Source organism: Myodes glareolus, chromosome 2 (genome assembly GCF_982192425.1).
Source record: "Myodes glareolus chromosome 2, mMyoGla1.1, whole genome shotgun sequence".
In the NCBI taxonomy this organism is placed as follows: Eukaryota; Metazoa; Chordata; class Mammalia; order Rodentia; family Cricetidae; genus Myodes; species Myodes glareolus.
The window spans coordinates 112619636-112639263 of record NC_142027.1 but is presented as its reverse complement, the minus strand read 5'-3'; positions in this window follow the sequence as shown (position 1 = coordinate 112639263).

Here is a 19628-nt window from a genome sequence, read left to right as displayed (position 1 = left end):
GCTGAGAATCTGGTAGCTGCTTGGTCCATAAGGCTGGATGACTCAGGTGTCATCAAGTGATGCTTAAGGCCTAGAGGATTTCTAAAGAGCCCTTGGTCTTCAACCCATATAGGAAAGTGAAAGAAGCTTCATTCTGATGGCAGCAAAGCCTGGGACAATAACAGCAAAGAGTTTGCTACTGTCTGTGAAGCGTTTGTCCTGCTTTCAAAGCTGGCTTCTCTGTGACATCAAGCTTCACATGAGGATTTACAAAATGTATGTTATATCACATCATATTCTTTCTTTTCGTTTTTTGGTGTGTGTGTGTGTTCATATGTTTTCAAATATGAGTTCAGGTATTCAATTTGCATGCCAGTGAAGGTCAAGTGTCTTACCAATGGCTCTGCACCTTATATTTTGAGACAGGGTCTCTCAGTGAACCTGGAGTTCACAGAATTGACTACACTGATTGCCCTGTGCAGCTCCTGAACCTCAGAGATCCACCTGTCTCCTTCTACAATGCTGTAATTCACAGACACATGCAGCCATGCTCTGGTTTTTGTCATTTTTCTGTGTGTTTTCAGAGATTTTCCTCGGGTCCTTACGTTTGCATGCCAAATACTTCACTTGACCAAATCCTGCCACAAGTTTCCTCTTCTTTCCTTTGTTTACTTGGCTCTTAAATGCTGCATTTCTGTCCCCGCCTAGGTGCACACTGACCTCTAGACATGAGGAAAGCTTGACAGCTTTTTAACTACTCCAGCACGCAGGAAGTGAGATCAAAGCCACATATTCTGTCACTCATGCTGTGTTGTTTTTTTGAGACGGGACCTAACAGTGTAAGCAAGAATAATCTCTAATACATGTTCCTCTTGATTATTTCTTCTGATCATGACTTATTTTTTTAAAAAAAAAAGTTTATAATTCTTCCATATGAGTATATGTGCGTCTACATGTAACTATGTGGAGCTGTATATGAATGACTTCAGTGGCCATAAGAGGCCGCCAGATTTCTCAGGCTTGTCATCACAAGCAGTTGTGAGCTGCTTTTGGAAGGTTCCTAGAAGCAAATTCTGATCCTCCGCAACAGCAGAAAGTATTCTTAACCACTAAGTCATCTCTCCACCCTCATGACGTCTCTTCTTTACTAAAAATAATTAAAAATTACTAAGATTGTCTAGATTGGACAACGCAATAGATCTGTGGGAACATTATGTCTCTGAGGCGACATTTAGCGGAGACACTGCAGGAGTCTGACTCACGGGAGGCGCTGTGTAGTCATTCAGATGACACACACTGTCTTGTGAGTGCTCCTGCCCCTTCTGAAAATAGACTTTGCCTTTGGAAAGACCCCCAAATCCTTCTTCTCTGCCACAACTCCATCTCCTATGGCTCTCACTTACTTTCTTTTAAATTCTTTTTTATTCTAAATTTATATGTATGTGTTAATGTCTGTAAGTGTATGTGTGCACACTGTGTGGGTGTCTGGTACTCACAGAGGCCAAAAGAAAGTGTCAGATGCCCTAAAAGCTGAGTTACAGGTGGCTGTGTGCTGCCATATAGGTGCTGGGAACCTAAATTGGTCCTCTGCAAGAGCAGTAAGCGTCCTTAACCACCAAGCCAACTCTCCAGCTCCTATCACTGGTCTTTCTTAGCCCCTACAAACATGAACAAAGAGTATAATAAAAAATCTTCAGTGTGGTAGATTTAATCTTTTAGGGATGTGTTTCATATTTGTTCTGTTACTATTGGTAATGCGGGGACTTGACCCCAGATCACTGTGTATAGTAAATCACTCTACTACTGAGCTACTTCCACAGTCTTTTTAAATTTTGAGACAAGGGTTCACTAAATTCTCCGAGTTAGCCTTGAACTCACTCTGTAGCCCATAAACTGGACTTGAACTCATACCTGACCAGATTTTATAAAGACAAATTCTGAATGTCTACCAGATACACACAATCTAAACTTTAAGTTTAAAAAAAAGACTGGACTGTAGTAATGGTGGTCTATTTGGTAAGAGAATGGGGACCAAACAGTGGGAGACAATGATGGAGGTATATGAAATCAAGGTGGATTACACACAGACACGAAGACATCAGAATGAAAGCCATAGTTCTCAACAATGAGTACATGCTAATAAGTTTTTTTTTTTAAAAAAAAACCTTTAATATATGGCTCAGAAGTTGAGAGCACTGGCTGCTCTTCCAGAGGTCCTGAGTCCAATTCACAGCAACTACATGGTGACTCACAACCATCTATAATGAGATCTGGCACCCTCTTCTGGCCTGCACACATACATACAAACAGAACACTATACATAATAAATAATAAATAAATAAATACAAAAATAAACCTTTAATACAAACAAGCAAGGCCTTAAGAATCAAAATATTTGATGTCCCTCCGCAGATTCTTTTATGGAGCAAGGGATTCCATCAGGTTTGGGATTCACCAATGGATTCCAAATCTATCAGTCAGTAATACTGAAAAAGACATCAAATTGTATATTTGGGGTCCTGGGTGAGAGGCCTAGGAGCCCACTATTGAGAGGAGTAATAACCAAGTCATGGAATCTCTCACTGTTAGAAATATTCTGACACTTGTTAAAATGGCAAGGAAGACTATTTAAGATGCTATGTGACTGTTTCTTCTGAACCAGAACATTTCTTCCTGGAGAGGGAGAGGCTCCTAAGACTTGCTCAAGAAATTCATGAAGCTTGGGATGCTCAGAGAGTTGAGAAAATGACAAGATGCACAAGTTCCCTCCCTGAGGCTACATAAGCAGGAAGCTGTTTGTGGGGATCTCCGGGGATGCAGCTTTCGCGAGCGGCACTGATGCTGAGAAAGATGCTCAATGAGGCAGCTGCCCTTGAGCCACCTATGTTTCTGTAAGTAATCCTCCACCTTACTCCAATAAACAACTCCAAAGAACTCATTAGTTCAGCCACCTCAACTTGAGTGGAATAATTTATTTGATTCAAATAGACTTAGGTGGAGCCAACTGGGGTGAAGACTTTTTGCTCATGGTCACCCAGGAGAAGGCATACAACGCAGAGCTTGGGGTATCAAAGTAAGATACAGAGGAACACCCAAATATAAATGGGACCTCTATATCGCACTCATTCCCCAAAGCTTAGAGAACAACATGGAAGAGGGAACAGAAAGATTCTAAGAGCCGTGGAGTCAGTAGGACCAATGTGAAACAGCATCTTCTAAACATGCCAAGGACCACTGCAATCCTTCGCTCTTGGCACCTGTGGTCTGCCACACAAGACCTTTATGATGTAATGCCAGCCATCATTCAAGAATGGATGGGAAAAGTGTCCACGAGGTTCCACACTTACATGAGGAACTACTGACAGCTGATAGCAGCTAGAGGAGACAGAATCAGCTTCAACAGGCGTATAGCTGTGGTAGTTTGGCCCTGTTCCAATGGATGGATCCACACCTATGTATGTATAGACAGCACTAATTGGACTCCGTGGGTTATAACAAAAATAAGGCAGGCACAGGCAGAGTCAGAGTAGGCAAATATAATCAAAATTCATTGTGTACATTTATGACATTCCCAAAGAATAAATAAGATAGTATACTTTTAAAAGGACGATATAGAAGTCAGGCTCAACTCTAAATATAACAACTCGTAATTAATAGTCGAAGAGCAGGGCTATACAGTCAGTCAATGAACAGTTACTAAAAGGTGATGCCAAGGATGTGAGATCCCCATTAAGTTCTGGGACTCTTCTTAAAGGCCAGCCAAACACTGTACATCCATGTCAGGGAATGAAGAAGTTGGCTACAAATCAAGAGTGATCAGACCCTAAATATTAATAGGACAGATTCAGTAAGTTAGCAAGCTTCTTGTGCTTCCCTCCACCATGTAAGGATGCCACAGAAAGTCCCTTACCAGATGCTAGCTCCATGTTCTTGGTTCTCCTCAGCTCCAGAACTATGAACCAGACAAATTTCAATTGTTAATGAATTACTTGGCCCTGGATGTCTAGTTACAGTTATAAAAACAGACAGGGCAGCACAGGCCCAAGAGAGATAAGATGCTTATGAAAGGCCAAAGAAATTAAATCACAGAATCATGGAAACTCCTTCTTTTCATAATTGAGGGACAGGAAGTACCATGGGGTCAAATGATCGCTAAAGCTATAGGTCACATCATAGGCATTGGCACAACAGGACATGAAGGTCACTGCTGTGGTTTTAACATGCCCACTGAGAGTGTACCGTGTTGAAACCACTGAGAGTGTACCGTATTGAAACCTTGACCATCAAACTCAGCTGTTAATGACACTTGGAGGCAGGGCCTTTGGATAGGAATTAGCATATGATAAGATCAAGGGGTTGACTTTATCCCATGGCTATCTAAGAAGAGGGAGAGATCCAAACTAGCACACTTGCTTGGTCTCTTCATGTGACATCATATTATAATACCACAAGAAGACATCAACATCACTTTCTTGGGCGTCTCAGCCTCCAGAACAGTGAACTAAACCAACTTGTCTTGTTTATAAATTGCCTGCTCACCGGTATGCTGTTACAGTTATGGAAAGCAGATGGAAATCCATGCTATTTCCTCTAAGCCAGTTGCTAACATGACCCTCATGTCACGTGACCAGGTAGAATCAGTACAGGCTTTTGTTACAAGAACGACACTAGGGATTCTGATTTTTGTGAAAACCCCCAGAACCTGCCTCCTCTTCCTCTCCAGTCTAAGGGAGGCCGATAAAGACGTAGACCGTTGTCAACGGGCTGCTTTGGGAGCTGACTGAGAAGGCATGGGAGCCTCTGTTTCCATTGCAGAAAGCATCCCCATATCTGTTTTGGCTCTGGTTCAATGCCTTGGAAGTTTGCTCTCCTATTCTTATTGCTGTTTTTATAATGTCTCAAATTACACTAGATTCAGTCAGTGGCTTACCAGATTCCCTTAAAAGTATATAACATAGTTAAAGCCATTGTTTTTAAAAAGCCCCATTTAAACCACGACATTTATTAGCCATTATATTAAGATAAACTACGAAGTTATCCCCAATATAGACGTTACCCTTTGATTTAAATTCCAACTTGAGTAAACCAGGCAAAGCGCATTAAAAGCAGAACGGTTTTTAGGACCCACTGGGCAGTGATAGAATCCGTGGTGTGCTAAACACCAGCACCGTGTATGCGAATGAGTCTTGGTTAATCACATCTGGGACCCAATTAAACTTTCCTGACTCTCTCGCCTTTCTTGTTGGGCTTCAGCAAAGTGAGAGCAGCAGGTGACAGTGCCACAGGCAGCAGGAGACATCAACGTGGGGAGGTGAGGACAGGTTGGCTGCTGCTTAGGTGAGCTCTTTCTGTATTCCGAAAGGCAGATAGACACAGTCACTACTTTCATATAACTGTGATAAGATACTTAAGAGAAACAAGAGGAGGGAGATGGGTTTTGTTTTATAATTTCATAGAGTTCGTTCCATGGTCACTTGGCCTCATACATTTGGACAGAACATCATAGTGACAGGAACCTGTGGCCCAAGAAGTTAGATAAAGGAGAGGGAGAGAAAGAATGAACGAGAGGGAGGAAAAGGTGGGTGCAATACAGAACCCCAAGGACAGACCCCCCAAATGACCCACTTCCTCCAGCTGGGCCACACCCCAAATATTTTGCCATTTCCTAATAATGCCATCAAGGGATTAATCCATTGATTATCCCAGAGCCCCCCAAGATCTAATTGTCTTTGGACATGCTATGAGAGAGACATCCAAAGGTGTACTTTACTGCTTCCCTAGGTGTGTCTCAATCCCATCAAGTTGACTGTCAAGAAGACCCACAACAAGGATATACAAAGCTAGGAAAAGCCAATAGCTCTGCATTACTCAGGGTTCTCTAGAATAAAGAATAACAGATTGTACAGAATGAATCTCTCTCTCCGTGTGTGTGCATGTGTGTGTGTGTGTGTGTGTGTGTGTGTGTGTGTGTGTGTGTACATGATCTAGTAGAGTGGCTTGCATGCTGAGATCCACTGGTCCAACAATAGCTGCCTGTGAGTAGAAGGTCCAAGAACCCAGGAGCTGTTCAGTTCATGAGATAATAGCCAGATTAAAGGTGTGTCTGCCCACTAACAGATCAGGATTAAAACTAGGTCTTCTTACCTCAAATTAAGCCACCTCTTCCAAAGAGAGAGTGCAGGCCCAAATGCCTGACAGAAGTATGTCAACAGAGGAGAGATTTACACTGAGTCGTAGCCCAGTTCAATACAGTAGAGAAGGCAGGGTAGATTCACGACAGCAAGAGCTTGCTACTGCGATTCCTCACATCTCAGTGGACTAGGAAGCAGAGACTGCAGATGGGGATGGCTTTAACCCCTCCCCCCCCCAGGGCCCACTCCTGCTGGTCTACAACCATCAGGTGGCCCTATTTCCCAATGATTTCAAAAACCTTCCGCATCAGTACCAACAACTGGGGATGAAATACTAAAACATACAGCTCTGGCGGAGACATATCACGTTCAACCTGTAATAGTAACTAACTGGATTCTGGAGTCACACTGGTGTCTTGGATTTATCAGTGTTCTGGCCAATAGGAGCCATTCACACAACATCTGTTACGTTTCTGATTTTCCTCTTTCTAACTGAGCTCCCCCTGTTCTCTCTTGTCTAACTTTGGTGGTTTGAATTTAAATGACCCCTATAGATTCATAGGAAGTGGCACTATTAGGAGATGTGACCTTGTTGAAGGAAGTGTGTCTCTGGAGGTGGTGGGCTTTGAGTTTTCAGAAGGCGGAGCCAGTTGTTGTTCGCTCACTGTTTCTGCTGCCTGGTGGTCCAGATGTGGAACTCTCAGCTGCCTCTCCAACACCATGCCTGTCTGCAGGCCATCATGCTTCCTAACATGACAATGGACTAGACCTCTGAACTGTAAGCCATTCCCAATTAAATGTTGTCCTTCATAAGAGTTGCTGTGGTCATGGCTTCTCATCTCAGATCAAACCCTAACTAAGACAGTCACTTCTGCTCACCTTTATTAGCCTTCACCCAGCCTGTGGCTAAATCACTTTGCAACAGATTAAAGAAACTGAATGACCATACAAAGTTTTGTGGGCGCCTGAAATGATGCCTCCAGTGTTATGGAGGCTAGCTTTCTTTGATGCATCTGACTCTTCCATTTTGCTACACAATCATATAGTTTCCAGGAGTTCCCTGATGTGGCTTCTATGTAGAAAATAATCTCTCATAAAAGATAAGTAATAGCAACAATAATAATATAGTTGACATAAATGTTACATTCACATTACTGAACCTCAAAAGTTACTGACACAAACACCTAGAAACTAAACAAAGAGAAGATTTAGAAACAAGAATATTTTTATAACTAACATTATTTAGAACCACTGGCGAAAGATGATACTGAAGAGTCAATTTTATTGTTGCTTGTAGATTCTTCACGGGCAATGACTTGCCACGTGGCTCTCTTCTAAAGTGTGCCCTCCCCCAACACCACTCTTGAGATGTCACTGTCTGCTGTGCAGCTATTTCCTCTACACTAAAGGTAAAGGGAGGTTCCTGAACTCTCTGGAAGCAAACAAAACTTAACACCACTCAGGAAGGAAACAACTGACAAGTCTCAGGAAGTTCCTGAAACAAGAATCACAAGGTTATTCAAGCAGTAACAACTACTGGGGGAAAGAGCTCTCTGAGTCCGCCCTTAAGTCTTTTACAAGCTCCAGGGATTCAACTTCCACAAGTCATCACCCATGCTGAAGTGGACTTTCTGGTAATATAGATCCTCCTTTAGGCGATGGATCATTGGCAGTTCATAAGCATGCTTATTGGATCACCAAGTTCGAATTCATTGGACTCACTTGATAGTTAACTTCAGTCTGTCACTGACCACTTCCCCGGGGTAAATATATGTTTGTTCATATCTCCTTAGGAAAGATCTCACAACCCTGTCTTCCAAACTATGTACAACACTCTTGTGTGTACACTTATTCATCCTAAGTGTAAGTATAGCTCTGCCTGTATCCAAAGAGAAATCACACAGGGGTGTTTCTTGATGCGGTTTATGAGATTGCAAGGGACTATGTCTCTTTATGTGGCTTGCTACACACAGATGGCTTCAGCATGGGTCCTGGGGACAATATGTAGGAACAAGAGAGGAGGGTAGACACTCTGCATGATCTATCTCCTTCCCATTCAGACCTTGCAAATGAACGCCTGTGTCACATGGAAGCAGAGAGGAACTGACAAGCAAAGCCTGGGAGGTTACTTCAAGAATGACTTGGCAAAACAACAGTGTCCAATTCTGCCACTAATGAAGTCTCAGAACACAAAGTGAGACACAGAGCCGCAGAACACTTGCTACTGACTGTGGCAGATCAAGGAAGCTTTGGCAGAGCCCCAAATAGTATCCTTGGCACAGAAAAGAGTCATCTCCTGGGGAATGCCAGCCTCTATAGAAACACAGCTCCTTCTGCAGATGGAATGCTTGGAGGAAGTTCTTGGAAATGTTCTTTCTAGACTCCAGGCAGTCACTTGTGCTCAGAAATACGGAAGGCTTGCCTACTTCTGAGTTGAGAGTGGGATTGGACTCATTTCAGGACCAATTATACTTCTATGTTTCTCGCAGAGTCAACTGTGAAGGTTTCCCTCAACTATGGATGCTCAACGCGGGGCACAAAATAAGGAGCACGTCTTAGCTGTAGGCTAAATGCATCATCCTTCATGCAGTCACCCCTTCAGTTACCCGGAACATCCATATCCAGTTCTGCGCCCTTGCATATGTCCTCTCCCTGACAGAAGAGCACAGTTACCCGTGTCCATTCCTGCTCAGAAGCCCCCATCTTGTCAACTTCAAATATCGACCCTGACCAGGCTCCTTAGCTTTGCTACAGTCCCAATACTCAACTCCTCCTCGGGTCATTTCTACCCAATCTTGGTTTAGTACCTGCTGGTAGGAATTAATGTTATCAGGAAACTACTAATGAGCTGCCACCATTCACTCTGGTGTGTGCATGCGTGCGTGCATGCGAGTGTGTGTGTGTGCACGTGTGTGTGTGTGTGCATGTACACGTGCGCACATGCCTTCATGATTAAAAAAAAAATCAAAGCTAGAGAGATGACCTGTGGGTTAAGAGCCCTTTCTCCTCTTGTAGAGAAACTGAGGTCTGTTCTCAACACCCTATCAGAAGGTTCACAGCCAACTGTAACTCCAACTCCAGGGGATCTGATGCAGTGTACACAGTACAGGAGGTTGGGAAATACAAAACATGAATTAAACACAAATTTAAAATGCATCTATCTGAAAGAACAATGGCCCTTACAACAAAAACAAGACACCTAAGCTTGCCTTGAAAGCCATTTCCCCTTCTCCAGGATAACTCGCCCTGATCACTCCCTCTCTGCCCTCACTGAAGAGGATGCTCTCAGAGCCTTCGCCTGCCCACAGAATGCATTTCCCATATGCCTCTCTCTGCCGAGGCTCAGAGCAGCATGCTCAGAACAGATCGCTCTGTTTGAAGGCAATGGACTCCGCCAGAGCATCTCCATTACATTAGCTCCCAGAGCATCCCACTGTTGCTGAGCAAGAGTGGGGTGGGAAGGAGGTTAAAGGAATAAAATCACCTCTACCAGGGGACTAACAGATTCCCAGGGCTTCTTAACTACAACTTCGATGTGCCAAGGAGCATCAAGGGAAGACTCAGTGCCTCGGAGGGGCTGCAAGATCCATTTTCCTGCTGAGCCCCGGAAGCAAGGGAACATCTGGTGTTCAAGACAACCTAATCCTGTGAATGAGAAATGAGTCCCACATGCGAGGGTGCCCATGAAAGAGACAGATGAATCAGGGATTGCACAAAGTGCAACTGGTGGGAGCTGACAAGAGGAAACATGGCCCTAGGTGACGGAAAAAACAGGTGGATTCTTGAGATTTGAGTCAGAAAGACATATGCAGATGACAGAGACACAAACATAGAGATGGATATATACAGGTATAAATAACACAGATAAAAATAATGCAGCCAATATTAATATATCAATAGATACAGACGGGATAAATCTAGACGATGGAAAGTTGTAAACAGATGATGCAAGTATAAATGATAAAGATTGGACAGACACAGATAGAAACAAGCACATTGACATACACGGTATAGTAAATATAGATATTAGTGATATCAATATAGGTAAAATGGGTTAGAGTGATATACATGCTATAAATATATAAATAATAAATTGAATATAGGTGCTTCTAACTATAGATATAGGTTATGTAAATAATAGATGGTATGCTGAGGATGTATAGACACATACAAATTCTATAGCTATGGATGTTATTAATAGATGCAGATTATACAGATATAAGTCATATAGATGCACATAGATAGGTATGGATTATATAAACATAGAAATACAAATGTGCATAGGTAATATAAACAATACAGGACTTATTTATATAGACATGGTAGGTGAGTTAGCACCTTTCTTCTAGCAGGACTCTGCACACCTTAAGTTTGTATCAACGAACCCCTGAAACCAGCGGTCCAATAGTAAAGCTCCAACACATGCTCTTCTCTCCAAACTAAACCATTTCCTCCTGGAGGGAAGTTCTTTAAGACTCCGGAAGCTAATGAAACTTACAAGTCACAATAGCTAAGCTCATGAAACCTACAAATTTACAGGGGCCTTCCCTAAGGTCCTAAAAGTGTTGGGGGCAAGGAATGTGTGGAGGGGCACTAAGACTTTCTCCAGTGGGTCTGACTTCAAGCTGCAGAGGGAACTCCAGGTTGCAGATTCTGGAAGTCACCTCCCAGGCTGTGGAGCACCTGCTTCTGAGGCACCCATGCTCCTGTAAGCATCCCCGCCCCCCTCCAATAAACCCAGCTCCACCAAGCTAGACTGGGGTAGAATGGTTTCTTTGGTCTGTCTTCTGTACTCTACATGGGGTGACTAGACATTTATTCACACCTCCCCAGGAGAAGTGAATGTTATCCCTGTTGTTTGCTGAAAAACCATGCGAGGAAAATAGCTTGGGCTGTTGGAGACCAGTCACCACGGTTACCGCTTGTGATGGCTGGTTTTGATGTCACCCTGCCTTTAATCACCTGGGTAAGCAGCCTCGGTTGAGGAATTGTCTTGATTGCCTTAATGGATGTGGTAAGACCAACCTCAAATGTGAACAGCACCTGCTGGAAGCATACCAGATTTAAAAGAGGCACGCATGGCAGAGGGAAGAGTATTTATTTGCCTTCTGCAGGTTTGGCCTTCCCTCTTTCCACTGAGTTGATTTATCCCATTGCTGCTGCAGCTGCTGCTGCTGCTAATGATGGTGATAATGATAATGATGATGATGATGATGTCACTGATATCAGAACCACCGTTTCCAGGCTTCCATGGCTGAATGAGGACCAGTGGCTCTTCAGGCATCTTCTATATTTGAGGTGTCATATTGGAACCGCTGAGGCACCCAGCCTTGTGGACTGAACAACTAAATGGGTTGTCAGATTTCTCAGTGTGAGACAACCATGGAAGGACTTACTCCTACTCCAGAGCACCCGGCCTCTAGGACTGAGCTACCTCCAGGTTCTGTCTCTCAGGTGTGACTTAACTGTTGTTACTATTTTAACATAAGATGACTTCACAAATTGTGGGTGGTATTTGTGTTTGTGTGTGTGTGTGTATGTGTGTCTTCATCTAATCTGTTCTGTTCCTTTAGAAAAACTGCAACTAATGTACGACTCAAGATGTAGTCATGTAAAGCCGAAATCCCCTTGATCAGAGGAAGGCTGTAAATGAGGATGGGGATGAGATGCTTCATGATCACCTTCTATCTGGCAGGGTACCAAAATGTAGCGTCTTAGGTCAAATTCACTAAAGAGTACCACTGAAATGTGAAGTTCCTATCAAGACTAGCCGCTTCTAGAATCCATTATTCTTCACCTTGATGCCCGTGACTCAGAAGGAGGAAGGAGATTCTTGTCACGATGAGAGATTCTAATTCATGGACAACTCAGGGATATCACTTCAAACTCCATCTTATCTACCGTCAATGTTTTGCCTAACTACACAAGGCCTTCTATGGAGCACAGTAGTTCTAAGTCTGTGGGTTGCGACCCTTACAGGGTCGCATAACAGATATATTTACATTATGATTAATAATAGTACCAGAATTATAGTTAAGAAGTAGCAGAGAAATGATTTTATGGTTGGAGGTCACCACAACCCTAGGAACAGGGTTAAAGGGCTGCAGCATTAGGAAGGTTGAGAACCATGGTCTGATACATCAGACCTGGGAGTCTCACATTCAAGCAGATCCATTTCAAAGAGAATGTATCCCCCCCTCCACCCATCAGAGACCCCAAACTCTACCCTGATAGACTTACATGCCACTGCTTTAGTGTGTCTTAAGGTATTCAAATATGTTTATTAATTAGTCATCATTATCGACTTGACATCCTACTGTCATTTAAATAAACTTGGTGAAATTAATGAGGCCTCTAATAATATGCATGTGCCTTGTGCTAATTATTTTTGGTGAACAAATTCATTGTTAATGTGAATAGCAATATCAATCATGCGAAGAATCAATATTTGTGTGGGAGATGAGCTCCAAAGACCAAGAGAAAGGACACACTAACATTGAGGGAAGTCAGAAGAAGTTCTGAGCCCAAGTTAAAGAAAAAGTGGGTTATCCTAGGGAAAGAGTTTAATCTGAGCTTTGTTAATGATGGGGTCAGAGGAGGAGGGTCCTCAAATGCAAGCAGAACGTGCTCTGTAATAATATCAACTGGATCTCCCTACAAGGAAAGGAAACCACTGTTAGAAGCTGAGAGACACTGAAGAGTATGCTCTTGTCTTCACACACACACACACACACACACACACACACACACACACACCCCACTGATCTCCAAGTTCTTATAGATCTAACATCAGTCAATATATTTCCTTATGCTTTTCCCTCTGAGTTAATAAAAGCTTTTACTTTGGCCTGTTTTCCCGTTATCACTAGACAGCATGATCTACATTAAGACATAACCCCCTCATATAGCTTGGATATAATTTATTTTACACACACACACACACACACACACACACACACACACACACACACACACGTGCCTGCTGCAAGTTTACATCCCAGTGTGGCAGTGTTTAGATGGCAGACCCTTTAAGAGGTGAGGTCTAATGGAAGGTAACTGGTCCAGAGAAGTTCCACCCCCATGAATAGCCTAATTCAGGGGCAGAGTTGGTTTTCTTAGGAGTGAATTAGTTCCCTCAAGAGTGTGTTATTATAATTTAAAAAATCGGAATAACCTCCCACTCTCTCTTACTTCCCATCTTGCCGTGTGAGCCCTTTTGGACCAGTTTTCTTTCCACTTCATCACCCTGTATGGCACAGCCAGAAGTCCTCCTTACGAAACTGGCACCATGGTCTTCGGATTGACCAGGCATGAGAGTCATGAATACTTTCTTTATGCGGGACTCAGCCTTAGGTATTCTGCTGTGTGTAGCAACATACACAGACCAAGATGGCCCTAAATTGGGTCCACAGACAAATACCAGGGCGCAAAGAAGAAAATATTCCAGGAGGTTTCCACTGGCTAGAATTACTTTCTCCAGTCCAAGCTCGTTTTTATAAAATTCAAGTTTTCCAAATCCGAACTTTCCCTACCTTTCCTCTTATATCGCATCGAAATGAAACCCTTCAGGAAGTCGCCCCTCCCCGCACCACTGCAGCTAGTTAACCTTATATGCTTCTGCCCCTTAAACCCACACTTGTTAGAGGGGATGAATCCTGAATTCCCCGGTTACAGCCTTTCCTCAGCACTCAGAACTCCTAAGCTTTCTGGTTTTATTGCATTTACGTCACGGATCAGAACTTTTCAGTATATGATCTTTTCTGATTTGCTTGACTTTGAACCTCTCGAGGAGATGATATCCATCCAATTCCTCTCAGACTTCACAGAATCTAATGGTCCATAAATCTTTGATGAATAAACCAGTTAGCATCACCTTAATGAGAGAGAAAGGGTAGTGGGAAAGATTGAGGCGTCATCAGACAGGAGGCTGGGGATTGGGTAAGTGACACATGGAGGCCTAAGGTAGTGGGGACACTTGAAGCTCCCTGCAGGGGGTTAGAGGTTGCTGATATTTTCCTGTAAGTGGATTTGGTACAGACTAAGGATGTTTAGAAGGAACCAATACAGAGAAATAACCAAGAGTGCAGACTCCTGCATTAGGGTCCAGAAATTGTATTTGATGCTGGCAAAGCACAGAGCTTGAGAGAGTATGGAACTGGGACCGGACACATTTGCCTCCATGTTTGCATGGAGACTGAGAACTGAAATGGGTGAATGGACCCCAGGTGGTCCCAATAGGCAAAGAACGGTTTATTGCCGACAGATTGAGAATGAAGTTCCTTCAACCCCATATAGGTACGTTTGGATAGGGCAGTACCTCCCGAACTGAGAAACACGGGATGTCTTGCTAAGTTAGGGATGCATTTTCTGGCTGAACAAATCACATGCCTATGAGTAATCAAGGTACTGAGGCAAACAAGCATAAGAATAGCTTAATGATTCAGGACTCTTCTTGACTTGAGCGGTGGGCGCGCACGCACGCGCGCGCGCACACACACACACGCATTGCCAACAAAGCACCTAACAACCTGGGACCCCACACAGACACTCACTTTTATTGAGTTGTATACACAACCCTCTTTAGAGAAAGCAACAGAACTTCCTCTCTAAGCTTTATCTCTCTAGGAACCTTAGTAGCACCCATTTTGGGGAACAATCATATCCTAAAATGCACCCTGGAATGAGAGGCTAATAGCTAATTCAGTCTGGACTGGTTTGAGATACCTGTATGGCTTAACATACTCAGACTTCTGAATGAACTTTTAAGGAAAATTCCATATCGGTCATCTTATAGTTGTGCATGATTAAGGCATGTTCATGATTAAATTCAAATGCACCATGGGAAAAGATATTCACAGTAAATGGAGGGTTACTTCTTCCGTGGCATGCTTGCTCAGGGCATTTGTTCCTTTGAAATGTAGCCACTCTGTACTTTCACTTTACTTCTGAGCATAGCATTTTGCTACTCTTCTTTAAGCCTGAGCTCCATCAGCCCCTTAAACAAGACACCGAGAACCTAAAAACCCTCCAATCCAGACTGAGACTACCAGGTTGCATGATAATTTTCTCCTTCAGGAAAAGAGGGGAAGGTTTATGAGACATGAGAAATAAATTTTACATGTGTGAGAAAGCTGATAAGACCCAAGAGGGCCCCTCCCCAAGGGTAGAGAAGCGGGAAGCTAGTGCTGGAGGAGGAGGCTGTGATCAGCCAACATGTCAAGTGAGAGTCTCAGACAAACCCAGCCGGGCAGACAGCACCAGGGCTGCAGGTTTTGTGAGCTAGGGTGGGTTTTTTTTTGATGATGCAGCTGCATCTGAGTAAGTGTCCATCACTCAAACTCCTTTTGGCAACAGAAATGAAAACTCATCAGTTCGCCAAGTTGGACTTTGGTATAATTGTTACTTTGATCTGTCCTGAGTTTTCCACCTGGGGTAAGTAGGTGTGTGTGTGTGGGTGGGTGGGTGTGTGTGTTATCTCCCCAGAAAAGTTTCACAAAGCGCCCTTTGCAAACTTCTGCTCGTTTATAAAATGCATTTAAAGCAGTGGTTCTCAACCTGTGGGTTGTGACCTCTTTGGAGTCGAACGACCTTGTCATGACGTTGTATAGTAGATAGGCTGCCTATCAGATATTTACATTACAGTTCATAACAGCAGCAAAATTACAGTGATGAAGTAACAACAAAAATAATTTCAAGGTTGGGGGATCACCACATGAGGAACTGTGTTAAAGGGTCACAGCATTAGGAAGGTTGAGAACCACTGATGTAGAACATCTGTACTCCACCTATGGCAAAACACAAAAAGACCCCAAGAGATTCTTCCCTGGGATGCAAAGAGCTGGGTGATCGATTCCATCACTTAGCTCTGAGGAACCTCTCAAGTCACAGAGGCACCCTAGGAAGGTGCCCAGTCTGATGACTACGATGTAACTCCCTAGAGGTCCAAGAAGAGATTTACTGAAACCTCGACATATATCAGACACTGTGCGAAGGGCTTAATCTCACAAAACCTTTCCTGCCCTCATGAGTTTCTAAAATGTATTAGTTCACCTTAGATGAAATCTCACAAAGCATGATCTGCGGGGTGAGGGGAACCCAGGGGCTGTTGTGCTGGCCCAGAATTTTTATCACATGATTGCTCATCATGCCCTTCTCCTTGAGAAGGAGAACCCTGTAGTAAGAATGGGAATTCTCTCTCACCATGCAAAGGGAAGGTTAGATACGCGAGCTAAGCTTTATTGGAGTTGAAAAATCCAAAAAGCTCTGCCTCCCAACTGGAGAGCCCAGTATGTCAGAAGGCGGAATCCCCCCAGGGAAAGGAGCTGCATTAATATTCAAAGATGCTACCATCTTCCTTCAGCTTTCAGAACTGATACTAAATTAAGCCATGAAGTGCAACCATGCTAATTGGCAGAGGACACATGACAGACAATGATGGGGTAAAAGTTCACTTCTTACTCCAATTAATTACAAGAAAGAAAAAAATTTTTTTTCTAATGAAGGCATGAGCTCCCACGCACGCCATATGGATCCTGAGCACCTAGATTGACGGGCACAGCCGTATGCCGCTGGAATCCCATCCTCCAAAGACCTAGTGTGAGATGGAATAGCTTCGCGTGTTTGCATGTTGAGACATGAATTTTGGGCCCAGTGTGAAGCATAAGTGGTGTATAATAAATTCTCTGAATATGAACATGAGACCTGCCTTGGCGGTACACCTGAGCACATCTATCCAGTATACAATACGATAGCCCTGCTTCCTTAATACTAATCCTACTTGAGTCAAGGAACCAAATACTTATCCTTCAAGAATTAACCATTAAGATCAGATATAACACAGACAGTCCCTGTGTTCAAAGTTCCCTTTTTCATAAAGTCACCTACCCTACTGACCTTCTTTTAACTTAACTCTATGAAGACTCTGTCTCAAAATTAAATCATGACCAGCAGCCCTGGTGGGGTAAGAATCCAATATATCTGTGATGGGTTTGAATAAGGATGACTCCCATAGGCTCATATATTTGAATGCTTAGTCACCAAGGAGCAGAACTCTTTGATAGAATTAAAGGGGTTAGGGTGTAGCTTTCTCTAGGAATTGTATCCTTATGGAAGAGGATTATCTGTCTATGTGTTACTTTCATTGGTTAATAAAGAGACTGCCTTGGCCTTTTTGATAGGTCAGCCCTTAGGTGGGTGGAGTATACAGAATAGAATGCTGGGAAGAAGGCAATGAGTCAGTCGCCATGACTCTCCTCTCTGAAACAGACGCAGGTTAGGATCCTTCCTGGTAAGCCACCACCTCATGGTGCTACACAGATTATTAGAAATGGGTTAATCAAGATGTAAGAGTTAGCCAATAAGAGGCTGAAACTAACGGGCCAAGCAGTATTTAAATGAATACAGTTACCGTGTAATTATTTCGGGTAAAGCTAGCCGTGAGCCGGGCGGCGGGAACACAGCTTGCCGCTCCTTCTACTACAGTATCCTTGGGGTGGGTTTTGAGGTTTCAAAAAATCATGATACTGTCTTCTCTTCCCTCTCTCTCTTCCCTCTCCCACCTCCCTTTCTCTTTCTCTGCCTGTGGGTCAGGATTTAGCTCTCAACTACTTTTCCAACACCACACCTGCATGCCACCATGCTCCCCACAACAGACTAAACCTCAGAAACCACAAGCAAGCTCCTAATTAAATGCTTTCTTTCATAAGAGTTACCTTGGTTATGGTGTCTCTTCACACCAAAGAATGGTGACTAAAACAATACCTTATGATATGGGGTAACACAATTTATCATCATAGGACACAACATGGATGGAATTCTCAGAACACATTCAAGGAGTCATCGGTCAGTTCTTTTTTGCCTTTTCATTTCTCGCATTCATTCTTCGGTAATTTCACGCACCAATACAATGCGTTTAGACCTTATCTGCATCTCATTTCTCCTCTGCAACTCCTCCCAGAAATTCTCCCGACTTCCTCTTACCAAATTCATGTCTTCTTCCCTTCTTAAAGAGCTATGGGGGTCCACTTAGTGCTGCCTATACAGTCGTGGGTGTAGGATTTCATCCACTGAGCATGGGAAGCTGACTGGTGGGGTCACAGTGTTGAGAAGAAGTGAGTTGCCCTCCCACGGAGGCCATTGGCTACCAGTAGTTTCTCATCGAGAGGCAAGGCCTCCCTCACGAATATCATCCAGTTCCATGATGCACCGTTTACTGGACTGGATTTGTGCAGCCACCACAGCTGCTGTGAGCTCATGATTACACATCTGTACACATCCAAATGACAGTTTCTCAACAGTCCTTCACCTGCTCTTCCATGACGTCCCCTCAGCCTTAGGGAGAGGAAGTATGATCTCGGAGCCCTATTTAGAGCTGAGCATTCCATTCGCTACCCTCAGACCAGTTATGAGTTCTTATACTAACCACCATCTGCATCGTAAGCCAATTCTGTTGAGAAAATAACCATCTGGATAGTGCTTCCTAGTCCCCAGGATTCTGAACTCTAAATAACAAGAAAGGGTGATCCAAGAGATCCCTTAATTGCTGGGAATTGGGGTCAAATTTGCATCTTCCTGGTTAAGAACCATCTTCACAGCAGGATCTTCCTGGGCTTCCAGTGAGCTAGGGAGTGGGAATTTGTTATTCCACATTCTAGATCTGCAGCAGAAGTCCCCCAGATCAGAAATGCTCATCATTTTTGCAGTCAAAAAATAAAGATAAACCCTACTTCCTAAGAAAATAGTATAGTCCACCTACCCCTTGCTTTAAATCCTCCCCTTTTTATTTTGAATGGGGCCCCTACCCCAGATTTGACTCAGACTCCCAGTTTATGTCATGCTGGGGATGGAAACCAAGGCCTCGTGCATTCTAGGAGAGCACTTTACAAGCTGAACCACGTCCCCAGCTCACATTTGCCTCTGAGCTGTATTTGAGATGGGGGTCTTCCGCAATTAGATAGCTGCAGCCGTGCTTTATTTCCCTTCCCATTCATCTTTGATACGCTGCAGAATTAACAAGGCTCCCCTTGACCCACCTGTGAAATCTGCCATCTCTCTTGGCTGCTCACTGGTCTTTGCTGGGAGATGCTCTAGCGATAGCACTGGAGCAATTTGATGAATGTTTCTCTCCTTCTTATTACAAGAATGCTAATCTCCTGACATCTCTCCCCCTATGTACATTCATTAAAGGACTCTGGGCTCCCCACACTCTGCTGCAGATAATATTCGGCACTGACTGTATTTGCTGACATTACAGTGGTCGGCTCACACAGAATTATCTGATGATGTGGTATTAAAGAATTAGGTCAAATAATCTGGATAAACCTTTCGGATTAAAGGCTCTGTGCTTGTCTCACTGACCAATATTTTGACAATCTAGTTGGACTCGAGCATACTCAGTGTCCTCATTGCTCATTCCTCCCACAGACTGTGATGTGGGCTGAGTGTAAAGAACTCTTCTAGGCACTGAAAAATGAGGGCTCTACTTCCCAGAACCTTGCATACAGGAAAGAAAAATGTGAG